Source organism: Anguilla rostrata, unplaced genomic scaffold (genome assembly GCF_018555375.3).
Source record: "Anguilla rostrata isolate EN2019 unplaced genomic scaffold, ASM1855537v3 scaf0962, whole genome shotgun sequence".
Taxonomy (NCBI): domain Eukaryota; kingdom Metazoa; phylum Chordata; class Actinopteri; order Anguilliformes; family Anguillidae; genus Anguilla; species Anguilla rostrata.
Window position 1 is genome coordinate 29,814 of NW_026986324.1, and position 20,254 is coordinate 50,067.

General features: G+C 41.1%; 1 pseudogene; it reads right to left on the reverse strand.

Annotated features, from left to right (window-relative positions):
- Window positions 1–5,233: 5,233 nt before the first annotated feature.
- LOC135246903 (uncharacterized) lies at window positions 5,234–12,590 on the reverse strand (annotated as a pseudogene).
- Window positions 12,591–20,254: the final 7,664 nt, after the last annotated feature.

The window sequence follows — 20,254 nt, forward strand, 5'->3', positions numbered from 1 at the left end:
TACTATTATTGAGGACTTCTGGGCATAGCTAAGCCGTATATTTGCTGATAGCCCTATCTGACATTGTTTTCTGGAGCAAAACAGAAGCGGATTGAACTCGTTGATTTACTGTCTCTGTCTGAACACAGCTAAAATTTCATCATTGCTATGTAAGTATTACTGCTCAAAATATTTCGGTTATACACGTTATTTTTGGATTGAGAAGCACGGCGGCGGCAGCTGGGCAGGGTGGCTCAGCCCACCCAACGGGCGTCTCGCCCACCCAATCAAAAGTTAAGAATTTTTTTTTGTTCAGCCAATAGAAAAATAGCACAGCAAATACCAGTACCGTTCCTAACTTCTGATTGGGTGGGCAGCCACGGGTTGAAACAGCTAGTTTCTCTGATGCAGTGTACTGCCAGTTGATTTAATTAGCGGTATTGAAGATCTTATTGCAGATTGGAGACCCAGTGAATCAATGTGTAGGAAAATGATGCAGGAACTAGATGTTCATAAAAATATACTTATATGTACACACTAGTGACTTATGGAGTCGTTTTTTGTGAGAGAATTTTACTTCGACATCTAAAAAACACCAAGTGACGTAACAGAAGGGAGAGCGGTCAAGTTGAACAATAAGAAGAATGGATCTCAACGCTAGTTTTGACACAAGAGGTTGTAAATGTTTATACAAACGCATATGACGGACCACAGCCTTACCATTATGAGCCTGCTAGGCATCCAAGAGAACAGGCACAGACCAGGGTTACAAGGAATAACGGTCAGAGGAGAGAAATTGAGTTGTGGTGTGAGGAGAACCAGTGGAGAACTGGGCAGGTGTCTTGGTGAGTGACCAGCGTTAGCTTATAGATATATCCACATTATATATCCACTAACCTATTTAAAGACACTCAATTTAAAAAATAACCTAAATATTCTGAGCAGTAATATTTACATAGCAATATAACATTTTATCTGTGTTCAATAGTTCAGAGACAGACAGTAAATCAATGACACAGTCCTATCCGCTTCTGTTTCGCTCCAGAAAATGATGTCAGCTAGGGTATCAGCAAACAAATGGCTTAGCTATGTCCAGACGTCCTCAATAATAATAGTATTTTCCAAGGAATTATGAAAAATCGTTGACAACGTTTCGTTAGGTGCAGCGTTTTTAATTCTACCCCAGAGTGCGCGTAAGTGAATGCGATGATGAGAGAAGATTTGGTTACGCTGACCTATAAAACGCTATTCCAAAAGCAAAAATAGATATTATACATCTTGGTAAGCTTACACTCTCACCTACTGAATAAATGAATTGTCAATCAAGCCAGTCCGTACTAAAAAGGGCGACAACGCCATAATCAACACGTGTGGTATTAGGCACAGCTATTTTGGAAGGCACCCAGGCATCACAAATGCGTGTATATTTCACAAACGGATTGTCCAATACAATATATGACCACTCAGTCTCAAAAGCGACATCTCTATGCGTAAAACCAATGGTAAGGTTGTATGTTTATTCAATATTTAGTCGCAGATATTGACTGTAGAATGAACACGTATCTATGGGCGTTAGCTAACAATATTAACACTGTGTTCACATCACAACATTGTAAAGTTTGCTATCATGTATCAGGCTATAACAAAACTAGTATTGGTTGTCTAATACCGGCAGGAGTATTTTGTAACAAATGCAGCAGTGAAGTCCCCTCTCTTCACCTGCAAAAACGCACCCAGGCACGAAAGCTAGCAGCGTTCCTTTTCCTGTTAGGAAAATTGTGTGCTCGATGTCCTGACAGGCTGGAGTTGTGCAAACTGCACACATACAATAATTTGCCATGATGATGTATGGTGAAATGCAATATAAAACTACTGAAAAAAACCAACTCACTACGGCTAAGACTCACGACTGCTGCTCATTGGGCTTATACTGAGGAAAAAAAGGCATTTTTAGGAGCTTTGCTCAAAACCGCCACAATTCCTCTGAATGCCCTTATGACTTGTAAAAATTATCCAAGTCTGCATTAACTTTTCAAATGGTCATTTACAGACAGTTTAAGTATACATTTCGTAAAAAAATTCACCTGCAAGATGGTCTTTCATGTGAGGAGAAGTGTTATGTCAATTTAATGCATAACACGTGCCCACGCCTGCCAGCACCCCTATAACCCCTCCCCACCCCCCCACCGGACGGCATCCAACAGCACCCCGTCCCCCCGTCGAGCGCACTGGTGACACCATACCTAGTGACGAAACTGCGCCCAAGTTGCCCACCTATTATTTCTACCAGCCCACCCTAATACAGCAGGCTAAAACCAGCCCTGCCTCGTGCACAATGTTCTCCCTAATATGGATAGGGTTTTTCTTAAGCCTAATCCAGCCTTTATGCCTGAAAGCTGTGAGGTGTTGGAGCTTGCTGCTTTTCACCCACCTTAAGAGGACCAAAGGCTACATATGCTATTTCCTGTGCATGTTCTCCACATGTATATGATAAGGACTAAGGCTTTTAGAAAGAATGGCCAGCTCTTTGTTGCCTGCGTCCCACCCTGCAAAGAAAAGCCCTCCCTAAGCAGCAGCTGTCTCATTAGCTAGTGGAAGCTATTGCTAGGGCATATGATTCAGAGGGGCATTTGGGCATGCATCGTGGGCCCTATTCCGTGGGGTCACCTTGCAGGAGATTTGTTCAGCTGCAGGCTGGGCTTCTCCACATACCTTTGCTTGGTTCTACCGCCTGAACATTACCAGGACTCCGGTAGCCCACGCAGTTCTGGGGGCGAGCTGTGTGTGAAGCTCACGCATTTCCCCTCACCTGCTTTGTGTTTAGTATTTCCTTACATGGGATGTGCCAGACACCCCTCCCCTCAAGGGGGAGGCTGCCCTTGCTGGCCTGAAAGTGTCTCAGCTGTGAGCATAGGGCAATCTGGGAGTTGTCCATATCCCCTCATAGGTGGATCTCGAACACAAGATGATGAAAGAGACTTTAGGTTACTGTCGTAACCCCGGTTCTCTGATACATCAAGTGGAGAGATCCACCAAGACTCCCTGCTTGCTGCGCACGACAAGCCAACATGTCCACTGAGGAGTAGTGTCTTGTCATAACCGAGGTTACTGACAGTAACCTATAATCTGAATTTTAGGTTACTTTAGGTTTATTGTTAATGTCAAATCTTTGTCCTTCAATTCTTTCAGACAATGCGGAGTCTTTCAAGCCAATTACTAATTTCCAGTATGTCTTAATTGCTCATCACTCAGGGTTGCATATTCACAATTTTCTGCCAGTGAAGACAGTGCTGTGATGAAGGAGCTTTGTTTTCATTGCCATTTGCATTCTTTTGTTAAACTTGGCACATTTATAGATTATATTTTTCTTCAGCACAAAAATGCAGCAAACCCGTTTGATGGCACAGTACTGTTGCCACCTGTGGATCAGTCAGACAGCCTCCACAGTACACTGTCTGCCACAGTCAACTAGTGTGTTTACCTGATTAGGCTCAGACGAATTGGTCAGATTGCTTGTAAGTCTAACATATTCAAATACTCCACTTTTCTTATTCATGTGGTTTCGAAAAGTCGGGTTCTGGAGGTTTTATCAAACGCTATGCTTGGAAATGCAACAATATCATAGTGCTCCTGGAGCACTTCACTAGCTTCACTAGCTGTTCTTGCTGTAGACTAGCTAGCCGTTTCTCGTGTCACATGTACTCTTCCCGCATGGAATATTGTCCTCCTGTCCACTCAGAGTAGCTCCAATTCTGACACCATGTTTTGTTGGGTAATGAGTAAAGTAATGAAGACTACTTGCTATTGCATTAAGCTTACTAAGTTTACAAGTTTGCTTAGAACTGGTTTCTGCAGTTGCGAGAAGAAAAAAGGAAGAGACAAGAATGCTTTGTTGCTTCGTCTCTTGGTTGCTTTGTGTGGGGAGGAGGTCAAGAGGAGTCTCCAGTCATTATCTATCGCATTCCATATGTAGTGTGTAGTTGGGAGGAAGATTGAAGGGAGGAGAGTTTTTCTCTTGCAAAATTAAAGTTATGATACCACCAAGTATCACCCTAAAGTCCTAAGCCTTGCAGCAGGGCCCCTCTGTCTCCAGGCCACGAACCTCCCAAGGACAACAACAAGTTAGAAAATATAGTCTATTAGTGTATCTATGCAGGTGCATGTTTTTCTCTCACTGTCCTTTATGCCTTTCCAGAAACCCAAACTGGGAGTCTTGGCCTTCCACCCTGTTCTCACACTGCCATCCTGATGAGGGAGGAACCGGCTATGATGCCATACTGGCCAGGACTCTGAAAGCAACTGATAAGATTAAAGACTAGACAATTATTTCTGACTTAAAGCCAATTATTTTTTCATGAAGCAGACAATTATTTTTATGTTGAAGGCCATGAGTAGCCAATTATTTAATGAATAGACAATTATTTTTTATGTTGAAGAATTGCAGGACAAAGAAACAATGGTGTATAGAGAGGTGTGGTGTGAACCTGAGGGTGGGGTGAGTTTTAAGAAGGGAGGGGTATGAGTTGGAAAACTGTATAAAGAAAAGGATGTATTCAGAATTGTAGTCAGAGTTGCTCCACGCGCACCAGCCCGGTTTCTTGCATATAACTTTGTGTCATATACAATAAACCCAATTACATCAGACTCTGTAGTTTGTGTTTGTTTTTGAAGAGGCATCAACAGTGTGGCAGGAACACTCAGTCCAACTGGCCCAGGCTGGGGTTAGTTTCTCACACAGTGATCAGTTTTCAAACATTTTTCATTTGCCGAAACATGGAGAAAGACCAAATTAAAACATTAAAACGACAGCACCTAGCTAAGTGTAATTAAGTACTGGGGCATGAAAGATGTAAGTGGGGTTGGTGTTCACTTTTAGTTAGTGAAAAACTTACATCTGTGCGATATGAAGAATAACGGGCCATACAGGGAAAACATTTCACAACAAATCATTTTATTCTACAAAAGATTCGATAACAGAAAAACAAATGACACTTAGCACAGAGGCACAGAGGGACTAGCATTATCCAGAGCAGCTGAGGACAACACCTGGAAGAGAAGTGCATTTACGGCATTTGATGTATTTAAATAAATATTTATACCCAGTTAGTACATGCCCACCTAAACATTAACATAATCAGAATTGTTTATGAAAATGAAAGCCAAATCAATACTGTACTATAGCATATATCTACTAATGTGCTAATACTCATACTAGCACTGGATTGTGCGATTAACCCTGTATTTTCCATATGATCTGCGCAAAGACAAGTTCAAAATAACACCATGACCAAGAGGTTTGGGGAGTTCATTAGCTATAGTACTGCACAGAAATCCTTTCTCAATTATAACAACTAAAAGAATAGTCAGGATTTCTTAGGAGCCAAGCAGATTATCAACCATGGATCTTACAGAAAGGAGTTCACAGAGAAAACACAAAGAACTTCAATAATTTACTGTGGGAACCAAGACAATTAATACAGAAAAGTACACAAATCAGTTCTAAATTTGTACCACTGTTTATCCAACCATTAATCACACTTATTAAAAAACAACGTGGTATGTGTATTTGTCTATGATTGCGTTAATGTAATTACTTTAATCTTAAAGACTTACATCAGATGTAGATTTTCAGAATCAGTAGTAGAAAGAGTGAATTAAAAGATTGTCTATGGGGCTCTCCACTGTGTACAAAAATGCTGTCAGTTCCTCACATTTCCTGTATAAACTGATCATGAGGATCTCCATCTCTTATCCCTGTTAGTGAATCTCCTCCATACCTCCCCAAATGCACACCCTACTACTGCCCCAATGACAGCTCCTTCGACACTCCCTCTAAGACCACCTACTGCTGCCCTAAGAATTCCTCCTATTATCAGTTTACCAAAGCGCTGAGTAAATAAAAGAATCATTTTAAGTGTTCCTATGTTTCTCTCCGCATTCATGTAATGAATTGGAGATTTTTTTTTTCTCCAGAACTTGTTTATTTTTTCAAAGAGACATTTCATAATTCTGGGCACCTGTTCAGAATAGCAGGTAGCAATCACCACACTTCTCTAGGAGCTGCTGCAGGTTTGTGTCATTATTGATGAACTCCTCAATGTGTTTTTTTCTCAGTCCGTCTCCATAAGTGAAGAGAACCATGGTGTGCTGATTCACTCCCTCAGGGAAGAGCTCCTGCAGGGTCTCCATCACTCTCTTCTCCTGCTGAGTGAATCTTCCCAGCTGTATGACCAGGAGGAAAGCGTGGGGTCCAGGGTCACACAGAGACACAGCTCTCTGCATCTCTTCTCTCAGCTTCTCCTCAGTGCTGAAGAGGCCTGGAGTGTCCACCATAAAGACTCTTCTCCCACACACTTCTTCTCTTCCCTCACTCGTCAGGGTCAGATATGAGGGGCTGGGCTCAGATTTAAACTCCTCTCTCCGCAGGATGGTGTTTCCTGCTGCACTCCCTCCCACTCCACTCCCCAATCCCCAATAACACCAGGTTCAGGGGAGGGAGGACACTGGCTTCTGAAAGAAACCCAGAAATATGTATTACTGTGATAAATATACACATATCAACATGATGTGGTAGTTTATAGTGTGATTTTATTGACCTGGACTACCAAACTGACATTTCAAATACCACTAAATTGCATTAGCCAAAAATAAATGTGGATTGCAAAACAATTTTTAGAAATGTATTTGCCAAATGTCTTGTACACTATGAAATTTAATGGGCATTTTCAGATAAATTGTTATAGTGTTTTTTTATAGTCACTGACACTCTTTTAGTGTGACATTCAATCAGAGCTGTCTACATCCAATTATCTAGTGTAGGACACTACAACAAAATCAAACATTAGATTTTATCAGCAGCCTTTAGGCATGGCTCCTGTACTGTAATGCGCAACAATGCAATTTATAATCCTGAACCAAGAGCTATAAACTCTGATCAGCACCACTCACCGGTAGGTAAACCTGGTGAAGATGAGGAGCAAGAAAGCTGACAAGCCATGACTTTATTGGTGAGCCAGCAGAAGTGCTCTCTTGGCTGCAATGATTTTTAAAAAAATAAGATACCCTTTGCAATTGCAATTCCAACCGCACACCGCCACCCCTGACTGGATGACTATTACAATCTTCCTCCCTCCCCAATCTGCAATCACAATTCTCACTCCCATCCAGAGGTTACATGAGAGTACAATAGGAATAGCTCAGCAAATAGGCTACCTCACTCAAATGTCATTTTGAATAAAGATATCACTGTAAAAGCTTATTTGTGCAGTTATTCAGTCAATGACTGCTCAGAAGCAATAAGGCCGGCACAGGGTCTCTATTGGGACGGCAGGTATGCCATCCTGCCAAGTTACGCCTTGGCGGGGGCATGCCCCATACCTATACAGCACCGAGAGTTTGGCACTTTTCAGGGTTCCCCAGAGAAATAACCACAACAGCCACAGACACTCAGCCCTTAAAAACATTAAATTCTGTACATTCTGACCCCATTTCAACAGACAGATTTCATAAACAACTTCACATGTCCACACAATAAAGCCCCAAACTAAGGGGATTTTGCGTTTTCTCCTTCTCTTTCTTCTTCTTCTTCTCATTCTTATTTTTCCTGCCGCCTATCCCACTAATAACATGTCTCCCCATTGGACATTTTACTGACACCTGCCAAATATTCACCTACACGACCCAATGAAAAACTTGCATACACACGCAAAATACCCATACCTTTTTACTCTGAAACATTTTCAGTACAAACAGCTAATCTGCCTGTGGCCTAGTGGGTAAGGTTACAGTCTTGGGAACACAGGGTCCTAGGTTCAAGCCCAGCTAAGAACACGTCTCTTTGACCTGCTTTTACCCTCACTAATAATTGTCTACTACTTCTCAATTATTGCTTTTGCACCATATTTACCCGCCGTTCCCCGAACGTATACACAGTATTATGACGTACCGTCTGCACGTTCAATTGTTAACCGGCTACAATATTGCAAAGCCATATGGATTCAACGGGAGCTCTTCTGTGCTAACTCACCTGTGTTCTTCTTTAAAACCACGGACAGGTTTGCTAATGATATTTCACGCATTGCATAGCTATGTCATGGTGCTGCCCTAACAAAGTGACAGACTGGTAAACCTCCGGTTGAACGATTGAATCCCGCCTCGTTCTCAGGGAGATAATTTCCTCTTTTACACTAACGTTCTCTTACGCTTATATTTGCTTTACCAAAACTCACTCATGGCCACCCAATGCATTTCATGATGGCAAATGTAATCCTTTTATCAAAAAGTTACATCAGTTCACACCTGTGCCATTTCTACTAACTACATTTCTTCACTTGGCTACTGTACAAAACCTTATCAGCAAACGCCACGTTTTCATGTTACCTCGCCCTGTTCTCTATCCAGCCACAAACAATTACTATGTATGTACGCTCTGCAACTCCCCATTAAAATATTACATTTAAAAACATGATTCAGTACTAGTACTGAACATGAAAAAAACACAGCAGTGCAATAGATTTCACATGTTACTTAACCCCCCACTTTAACAGCTGGCGCTTTATAGCAACTGTTATATATACTGTTCGATAAGGAATATAAGCTCGCTCATGGTCACTCCATTTACTTCGCACTATACTCCGTGATCATGTCAACTTTCATCTACATGCCCAATCTGCTAAAAACATATTGTTTCAACTCCGAAATTTCATAATTTCACCCTAATTTCTCTCACACTGTTGTTATTTTCTCATATGCAAAACCTGCTGGGACATATGCGTCTGCTCCTATTCTCCACTATCATGTTTTCCGGTTCTAGTTTAGCAAAACAGTGAAGAGGATTCCTACCTGCAGATAAGCCTATCAAAATGCCTTATAAACCTTACAAACACTAAAAGTGCATCTCCACGAAATAACAGACAACGGAGCAGGACAGAAGGCTATACAAGTTGCGACCTAGAGAGTTATAATTCTACGGGCTTGCTGATTCTTTTGTCAGTCAAGGCTCGTTGGATGGACGTCAAATCCGTGAGTACATACACTGGCCATATTTCATATGCATCTCTGATACGTTTTACACTTACACTTTTTACACATCTCTGATACGCACCCTTTGTCACAGCCACTGTTTTACATATATAGCAAACCGAAACTGCTAAACAGTACACGCTCATCAGACTGTACAAATTCACACAAGAATAGACATAATCCACAACTGTTTCTTATAGGGTCACTTCGCATTTCTCACTCTCATAATAAAACGCTTTGCAAAAAGAAATGATATCTCATAAAAAACACGTTTTCAATAAAAATGCCAAGTTACTCAAAAGTATTGATATCAAAATGACGCCAAGTTACGGTACTACAAACAACATAGGCTATCTTGCCTCACCAAAATGACATAAGATGAATTTCAAAACAATGCTACCCAATACTTCCTCAATTCTTTCAAGTCACTATACAAGTCAAGTCAGTATAAACATATACTTAACCGCAACATAGAAAGATATGTCATCAATAACTGTAAAAATCAGTGAATTAGCCAACATTGAGTGCCTTGATGTTTGATGGGGAGTGCTGAGCAACTTCAGAATTCAATTGAGCACCTTTGGGTCCTTGTTAGTTTTGATATGTTTCATTGGTATCTGGTAAACCAGTGTTGCTGAAACACTACATCATATAGGAACCCCAAATATTTTTATTTGTAAAGAGATATAGCTGGATTTCCTGGATTTCCATTCATGATGTGCACTGAATGAAAGTAGTCATGCTTAGTACGACATAGCTCAGGAGGCAAGAGCGGTTGTCTGACAGTCGGAGGGGTGCCGGTTCGATCCCCGTTCTGGGCGTGTCGAAGTGTCCCTGAGCAAGACATCTAACCCCTAAATGCTCTGGTGAATGTGAGGCATCAATTGTAAAACGCTTTGGATAAAAGCGCTATTTAAATGCAGTCCATTTACCATTTACCCCCCCAGTTCCCATAGAGATCCATTCAAATGGAAAGCGTTTTAGTACCGCTTGTAGGACAACCTGAAAATAATATATCCAGACTCTGATGTTGATAGGTCACAGGCATCAGGAAGTCATGGCATGCAAAGGATATGCAACCAAGTATAAAAAAATGACAATTTAATCTATGATTATGTTAATTTGCCCAATTATTTTTGAGCCCCTAAAATTTGGGGGGACTGTGTATAAAAAGGGCTGTAGGTCCTACAATGTTCACTTGATATGGATGTAAATATGGTCAAATCAAAGCTGAAAGTCTGCACTTTAACCACATTGTGACTGTTTTATGTCAACTGTCTGTTTGTTGGAGAACAGAATGAAAACAACAAAAAAATGTGTCCCTGTCGAAACATATACAGACTGCACTGTATATTTACTTTAATTTGTTTACAGGAAATCAGAGAGAGCAATTAAATGGCTTCATACTTACATCTGTTTCCAGTATCAGTGCATCACTCTGCTGTTTGAAGTGAGCCATCAGCACCAGCAGAACATATGGAGCTGCCACACTGGTATTGCCTCGGGTCAGAACAGCCTTGACTTCACTATTGGTAGGGTTTTTCTTGAGGAACTCCATGATATTTCGCCCATTTCCTTCAAGAGATGCTTCCAGTTTTCTCAAAATGTTGATGTCTGTTAACATCTCAAAATGTGTACACATACTCCTCGGGACAAACAGGTATGGCCACTGAGATTTCAGATATTCAAGTGTGTGGGCCGGTGTTGTGTTTATCATCTTGCGCTGTAAGTAGTACGTTGCCTCCATGAGATTCTGTCCTTTCAATCCCAGACAAGCCCTCACGAGAGAAGAACTCCAAAAGTATCTTCGTTTTCTCTTCCAGTGTGCTTTCTGTTTCTTCAGGTGGAAGGTCTGGCTGCCACCGTGTGCAGCCATAACTATCTGCAGGGCCTGTGTTTGGCTTTGCCCCTGTGGTGACAGACCTGCGCCGTGCCAAAGTGTTATTTCTGTTTAAATGCTCAACATGAATTTTTATTTGACTCAGGAGAGATGCATATCCTCCCCCTATAAATTTCCCTTCTATCATGTCAGCGAAGGACTGTGGAAACTCATTGACAATCTTGACAGAAATTATGAGGCACTGCGACCACGAAGGGTTGGCCTCAAACTTCCTCATTTTGTCCACCAAGACCCGAACCATTTGCCTTCTATCTGCTGGTGAGGACCTTATCCCACTTTCAGTGGCAGTACAAATACCTGGTGGCACTTTCTCCCAGGGTACCTGGAAAGTTTCTGGCCATTTTTGCTTTACTGGTGGCCGTATGGAATGTGATGGAGAAGGGCTACTGGATCTCAAGGAGCTTGACAGTGATGAACTGCCTTCTGGGGACTGGAGTAGGGGGGTAGCACAACTTATGGCATCTGGCAATGAAAACAAAAATATATCATTATGAATATTGACTAAAATTATGCCATAATTAATTAGATAAAACAATAAGCTTTTTAATACACTCTTTAATTTGGTAGTGAAGTAGTAAATATACAGTACCTGCTCATTTCCATGCATTTAAAAGTTTTCTGCACTGGATTGGTCAAATAACCTCTGCAATTTCCTGTTCTCTTATGTACTGCAAGTCATCTTTGCTTTCCACTCCCTGGTGTAAGATCGTTTCAACCAACAGAGTGAGTGTCACTTCTGGCACACTTGGCAGGACAGAAATGACTGCGTCCTTGATGCTCTCACTTATATCAGACATTCTGAAGGAAAGGAGTGGCGAAGGGCTATTAGAGACAGACCAAACATGTTGTACACAGGCAAAGGGAAATAGTCAAGCAGGCTTGCATGTTCTAGGCAGAAATCATTTGAAATGGGGTTCTCTGAGCCCATCTTTTGGCAGTAAATCCCCTGATCAAAAAGGAAATCAGACTGGCATTTCTCTGTGACAAAGTAAACACAACTGTTGCAAACAAGAATCAGTTCTATCTTGCCAAAGACTAGTCCCTCATCATTCTTCTGCAAGACAACACACGTGGCTTTTTTTGTAGCTTGTGCCTTTAACGGTGACATTGTGTACAGCCACAGAGTTACGTAGCTGGAGGCCTAAATGATCAACAGATTGTTTTATCTTGTCATTGTAATCATTTGGAAAAGAAATCTGTACCTCTGTCAAAAATGACACAAGGTGGAAATATATTACCAGCACAGAGAAATGCTTGTAAAAGTTGATGCCTCTCTGCTAATGTGGAACACAAATTCTTGAAGTTGTGTAATTTGCGAGCACACTGTTTAAAATGTGTGTGTGTTTACTCTCAAACCTAAGGGTCCAAGAGCGAATAAGAGGCCCAAAGCAAGTATAAGTTCAGGATAGTGACGTATATGATGATGTTTCGGCTTAAGTGGGTGATTAGGAAAACAATACTGTTGACTCGGCAAATACTCCTCAATAAGGACTTTCAAGTAGGCCATCTGGCTAGTTGCAATGGCAGGAGCACAAACAATTTCAACTTTTTGCCTTAGCTGCAACACAAATTGCCAAACTTCATTTTCAACTGGATTTTAAATTTTGTCCCCAATCAAGAGAGGCAGAAGTCTAAGGAAACACCAATTCTGGACAGCATGTCCACTCAATTTCTCACTTCCTGGATTCATTTCGCATGGCTTATTGCTGGCGTCATTGCCAAGGTACCTGAAGTGATTAAGCTGTCCATTCAGTTCTCTATACGTGAAGAATTTCTGATTTGTGACAAAATGACTTGGGTATAGAGCTAAGTCATATGCGACGATACCCTCAAATAAGTCATGGCCCAGACAAGGAGGCAGACCAAGTTGGCACACATGGAAGTGGGTTAATTTGATAAATTTGGAATCAAATCAAATTTAATTCCCAGTGACAGTTCTGATGTACTTACGTTATGCTGCATGCTGTGCTGCACGCTGTCTTTGTATGATGCAATTGTTTTCTTTTCACCTGTTGTGAAGGGAGATGACAAAAATTGAGCATGGCCAACAGTACATAATAGAGCCCGACCGATGCCAGATTTTTGGGTCCGGCGCCAATCCCGATTTTGGAGAGTCCTAGCCCACCGATTACCGATGTTTCGACCGATATTTTGTCAAAAAGTGCAACATTTTCAAATCAATTTGAAAAACTTATATTTTAAGAACATTTAACTTATAAGCAAACAAATAAATAAATAAAAATAAACACACAAAACTTTTTAGATAAAAAAAAGTAAAAGGTGATATTAAATTAAATATATATATTAACACCATATTTAAGTGTGTGAAATCAAAATAACTCCACACCTTGCTTTTACTCCTTTCTTTTCCAACATCTATGAAAAATGAATGTAAAAAATCCCTTTTCCAGTTTCAAACATGTATTTTTATGAATATTATTATTATTGTTGTTGTTATTATTATTAAATTGTTATTATTATTTCTTAGTATCTATTCTCAGTACATTAATTATATTTTCTTATTTTATTCCTACTAAGACTATCTAACGAGCATCCCTGTCCATAAGAATTAGGCGGTGAAAATAACTACAATGCGCTCTGACGCGTGACTAGATGACACACTCGTTCGCAATAACGCATTAGCTATGACACAGCCTCATTATTTCTTATTATATTTTCTCAGTAAGTTAAATTAATTATATTTTCTTATTGTATTTCTACTACATGATCTCAAAGAGTAAGACATTATCTAGCGGAGCTAAAGAGTGAATCAAGTGTAACGTTAGATGAAATTAAATTGACTGGATGAAATACGTGGGAAAAAAAACTACAATGCACTTTCGTGCAGGTTACCCGCGCTAACTGTTGGTTGATTCACTTCTCCAACAGCAATCCTTCTCTCATGTTATCACGACAAAGCTAGATAACATGGCTTAAAATGATTCATGTTAGAAGTGTTTTATCTGCTTTTTACTGTCTGGTTAGCTTGCTACGATGACGCGTGACAAGATGACACTCGCTTGCAATCACACCTTGGCTATTTACACAACATCATATAGTAGCTAATATCATTATCTCAGATTAAAAAAACAAAACAAATGAGTGACACTTTCAATCACCATTTTATTTTGGCTGGTCATTTATTTGAGAATACAGCGATGTCCTCTGGAAATGTAAATCCTACGCTGCTTATGTGCTCACTTCCAGTTCATAAAGGCTTGCTAGCTTGCTAAAGTGAACCAAATATGTTAGCTAGCTCGCTCGTTTGATAATGAGGATTGATAAACATAGTGGTCGTATAAACGCATTTAATTAAAAACTTTCACTAAATATACATACCTTTATTGCCGCAACCGAATCTGTGCAGACAAGTCTTGCAGTGGAGAATACTGGATGAGGCACGAGTAACAAACGTCTTATTAGAGAAGTAGCGCGTCAGCTGCTGCAGTTCACACTTGTATTAGAGCTCCCTCTACTGGATAATTCTAGTAAATAGCAATTACAACGTTCGAACAGACAAGTACAGATAAATAATCATTGTTTTTTTGTTTTTTTGTTTATTATACTTATTAAAAAATCGGGGCACATCGGCGGCATAACTGCCGGTCCAGATGTGGTCAAAAAAGTCAAATAATGGCCGATATAACGGCCCATATATCGGTCGGGCTCTAGTACATAATCTGCAGAAATGGGTGCTTTTATTGAAGTTTTCACTAAAGCCACTCTGTGATCCCAGATTATCTCCAGCTATGGCACACAATGTTCCTCGGTACACATGTCCATCAGGTAAGACTATACCATTTAAATCAAAGTAGCGGATTTACCACGTCAAAAGCATCCTGGTACAATACCAGACCAAGAGATTCCTCCTACTTCTTAAACAATACATTTGCTGCCACATCGCTACCATCCCAGATGTCTTCCAAGACATCTCTTGATCTAGACAAAGACTGTATCTCTTGTTTGTAGCTATGTGTTTGCTGCTTGACCGACTGACACCGAAAGAGTGATCGAAGTGTATCTTTTAACGGAATGTATTGAGCAGAACATTCCTTCCCTGAATCATTCTTTCCAAGATGAAGTGGGTCTGGCTCAATGTATCTAAACTGATTTTTAAAAACTGTTTTTTGTCTTTGATCAGTTTTCAAGGTACCAGTGTTGCATGCCCGAAACAAATCCTCGGATTTAAGAACCTCTATGACATTCTCTCTCTCACTGTCAGAGATATCCAATGATACCAGCTTTTCGTCCAACTTATGAAGTAAATGAGACTGACTGATATCATGCACTGCTTGAAAATGTTCAATAATAGACTGTATGACTGATGCTGGCAGTAAAAGTTTTGCCTGCAACTTTAAATAAATTGTTCAAGAAAAGGGATTCATCTGCTCTCTCTGGCAGCACCGCTGCTTGGTCTCCCTCATTATCGTCAGTCAAATCCCCCTCCAACACTGAAACATCCTCAACTTGTTCATTGGTTGCCGTTAGTCTTGTCTCTGTTCCTACTGTTACATGGCCCAGAAGACTGGATATTGTACAAGACTTGTGTACTGTGGAAAATTTGAAATAAAGGAAGAGACGACTGAAAACGTTCTCCCACACTGACGAAATGGACAAGAAACTGCTCTGCCCTCTCAGATATGAGATTTCAAATGAGAGTTTAAACTGGATAAATCATTGCATCTAACATTGCAAAATTCTACATGACAAGATACACACTCGATTGCAGTTACCTGTGCTCTCCTCTTATCTTTATGCTCTCGATATACATGACATTCCAACCGCGTCATGTTTCTGAACGAACGGGTGCAATCAAAGAAGGCGCATTTAAACGACGCGGCTGGAAGACTCGCATGTACTTTCACATGCCTAACAAACGCATACTTCGTTAAGCATTGGTGACCACAATACTGACACGGAAACATGCTTTCATACTAAGCTATCGCTGGCGAATGATTGGCCGTTATGATACTAACTAGTTTAATGAATTCGAAACGCACGTAGCCTACCTGCGCAATCCGGCGACACTCTAGCCAGCTGCAACAAAAAATACTCGAAATACAGGGTTGCCTTGGAAAAGAACAAGAAAATTAATGTGAAATACAGATCAACGTATTCTGTTGGAAATCAAAAACGAACAAATTGTGATATAATTACTTTTAAATTCGCGTAGCCTATTAGGTGTGACACTCGAAACTTGGCATTGCTTTGTTAGCAAATTCCCTGCCGCCACTACTAACCAACGGCTTCCCAATATGCATTGCAATTTCCAGTTAATTACTGCAAATTCAAACGGTGTTATGCAGTTAAGAGCAAAACGCCCACAATGCTGTTCTGTCTTCAGCAATGTGCCGTATATCAATAAAACAGCAGGTTACTGTAGGAATTTCCCTGCAATTTCACATCAATTTCATGCCGTGTACCAACAATGACAATATGAGTTTGCTTTTATATTTATTGATTTTTATAGATTTAATCAGCTGGAAGTGAAATGTTCTTCTGCGGGCGTTTGGGCATATTATCTTACCGTTGTCAAGCAAAACTTGTTCGTAGTTCTAATTGGACCATCGTTATGCAGACACTCTGGTTTGTAGTTGTATTTGCACCGTTGATAAGCAAAAACCTCTGGTCGTAAGATCTATGAAAACAATGATTTTATCAAGAAAAAGTAGTTCCTTCCCGTTTCATACCATGCAATTTGTTGTGTTCAATAATAGATGTTACAGGTTGAGTGTATTCTGACCACTAGGAGGCACTGTATTACTTTCCCGAGAGTAGTTGGAAGACTACCCTAGTAAGGATGTGACGTGGGGGGAAAGTGTGTTGACGAGGAGGGATTGGGTTAAGATGCATACAGTCCTGCTCTTGAGTAGCCTAAAGCTAATTCTGATGCTCCCTGCTTGCCACAAAAGCCTCCTGATTCTGCAACACAACAACATAATTTAATAAAAACACCATATGTAAACCATATGACAGTCAAATTCATCTGCCTAGCACTGTCACGCTTTTAAAACGGTGTGTTCGCGTAGCGTAGACATAGCGTCTTTCTAAAACGGATTTTGAATGCAGCTGGCTTAATGAATAATAAGGCCTTTTAAATACCTGGGGGAAATAAAAGGGGCGATTGGGCTCCACAGTGAACGAAGAAGCACCTGCATTCGGTAGCAGGTGTGTGCGTCATCCATTTTAAAAACAGTTTATTAGGCTATTAGCGATCTCAAAATCCAAGTTCCCGAGACAGAAATCATCAGTCCTTCTAAAATGAACTTGGTGCAATTGGAGACACATTACAAGTGGTACACGTCCTCCAGATAGATCGCGTGGGCACCGGAATGCGCTGCCGCAGTTCGTTAGGCGAATAGCGATCTCATAAATCTGAATTCCCGACACAGAAATAATTATCCAGTCCATCCAACACGGACGCTGTGGCATTGGATACAATTTAAACATAATTGATCAAATACTAACCTGTAATTCACAGCAGTTGTGTGCGTCACCCGTATTAAATACAGTTGATTACGCTATTAGCAATCTCATAAATCCAAATTCCCGAGACAGATATAATTAGCCAGTACATCTAAAACGAACTTGGTGCAATTGGAGACACATTACAAGTGGTGCACGTCCTCCAGATAGATCGCGTGGGCACCGGAATGCGCTGCCACAGCCCTTTTCGGGACATGCAGTAGGCGTCCATATCGCCAGTAAAGACAATTAATATGCCAAATTCGCCAATAATCAAGCATCACCGCTATTACTAGTAATATTGACATTCATTATAAGAAATGCATGCCCTCGCAGGTGTTTTGTGCACACGCAGCGTTATATTTAAGGCCTTTTAAATGCCTGGGGCAAATAAAAGGGGCGATTGGGCTCCACAGTGAACGAAGAAGCTCCTGCATTCGGTAGCAGGTGTGTGCGTCATCCGTTTTAAAAACAGTTGATTACGTTATTAGCGATCTCATAAATCTAAGTTCCCGAGACAGAAATAATTAAGCAGTCCATCTATAACCCGCGCTGTGGCATTGGAAAAAATTTACACAAAACAATGTGACCAAATACAAACCTGGAATTGGCAGCAGGTGTGTGTGTCATCCGTTTTAAATACAGTTGGTTAAGCAAATAGCAATCTCATAAATCTGAATTCCCGACACAGAAATAATTATCCAGTCCATCCAACACGAACGCTGTGGCATTGGATACAATTTAAACTATGTTTTATTAAATTTTATTTGGAATGAAACATATTTCATTCAATTTCTGGATGAATTTTCCTGAATATGTCAATACCAAACATGTCCAGGGGATGTAATATTATGGTGCATTTGTCATTAAAATACCCTTTTGTTGAACCATTTTACATGCAATCCATGTTATTATTACATAAGGCATAATACAGTAATATAATGAAAACATGTGCATGGTTTGTAAGGTTTTCCGGGGTTTGTAAATATGATAAACAGATGGTTTAGAGTCCAGATCCAGAAAAGAAATAAAAAGTGTAATGATAGAGGGGCCCACATAAGGGCACTGTGGAACTGTCAAGCGTAGTTGCCCCACCATTTTTCCAGAGGCCTGATGATCTTTTTTACCCTTAATGTCCCGAACACACACACCCCCACAACCATAAACAAAGAGACTAGTTCCCCTTATCTTAGTTGTGTCCAGATGGCAACATTCCAGAGAGCCAAATGGCCTGCTCATCCCGAGGAAGTCCAAGTAACTTATTGTTTTATCACACGGCTCTGGGTTCTTTGAAGTACAGGATGAGTCCCAGCCTGCAGGCCCGTTCAAATGCCAGCCTTTTCTGGGTCCCACTTTGACTCCCCTCTACACCATCCTCTGGGAAGGAGCTGAGCAGGGTGTCGAGCCCATCGAGGAAGCTTCCCAGGGGCCCTGGAGGGCGATAGATAACAACAATGTACAAGTTAACAGGATAGGTGATTGAGACAGAGTGGTATTCAAAGGTAGAGATGGAGAGGTGAGAAAGGGGGAGAACAGAGAATTTCCAGGAGGGAGAGATCAGCAAACCTGTGCCCCCACCACGGCCAGACGGGCGGAGGGCGTGAGAGAAGGAGAAGGAGGAGGAGAGGGCTGTAGGGGTTGCAGTGTTGCCTGGTGTGATCCAGGTCTCAGTGAGGGCAAGGAAATGTAGAGAGAAGAGGGACGCGTAGGCTGAAATGAAGTCAGCCTTCCGCGTAGCAGACTGGCAGTTCCATAGCCCTCCTGCGACCGTGAAGTCGTCACAGGGGGGTCAGTGAGGGATAGCGAAGGTTGGAGAGGTTCCGTCGCCACGGGGGGCCTCGCCTGCAGAAGCGAGTTCTGTAGGGGAGAGAACAGGTTGGGATGGGGTTGACACATAGCATAGCAGTGAGGACAGGGAAGGCCTGTGGTGTGGCCACATGGTCAAGGAAAAGTTAAATTAAACATACACATGCATACCGAGAACAATCAATCGAGGACTGTCAGGCAAAGTTAAGGACCTCTCAACGTCAGCAGCAGAGGCAGAAACCTGCAGAGAACAAACAATATGAAATTAAACGCATTTAAATATTATTAGGAATACAGTGCCCTCCATAATGTGTGGGACAAAGACCCATCATTTATTGATTTGCCTCTGTACTCCACAATTTGAGATTTGTAATAAAAAAGGGTATTTACATCCATATCGGGTGAACAGTGTATGAATTACAGCCCTTTTTATAAACAATCCCCCCAATTTTAGGGCACCATGCTTAGGACACAGCAATGTTACGGTGCACATCATGAAGGAGTACACCCTCTCTGAAAAATGGAAATCCATCTTTATCGCTTTACAAATAAAAAAGATATTATGTAGTGTTTCAGCAACACTGCAATACTGCAATGCTAAAGAGGAAAGCATGTTTTTTTAACCAACATTATGAAAAGCCATGTTGCAAATGAGTACACCCCCTCTGAGCAAAATTTGTTTCCGCTTCTAAATTATGACCATCACAAAAAAGAAAACAAAATTGACAGGTATTGGGATGGCAGGTATGCCATCCCGCCAAGTTACGCCTTGGCGGAGGCATGCCCCATACCTATACAGCACCGAGAGTTTGGCACTTTTCAGGGTTCCCCACAGAAATAACCACAACAGCCACAGACACTCAGCCCTTAAAAACATTAAATTCTGTACATTCTGACCCCATTTCAACAGACAGATTTCATAAACACCTTCACATGTCCACACAATAAGGCCCCAAACTAAGGGGATTTTTGTTTTCTCCTTCTTCATCTTCTTCTTCTTCTCATTCTTATTTTTCCTGCCGCCTATCCCACTAATAACATGTCTCCCCATTGGACATTTTACCGACACCCGCCAAATCTTCA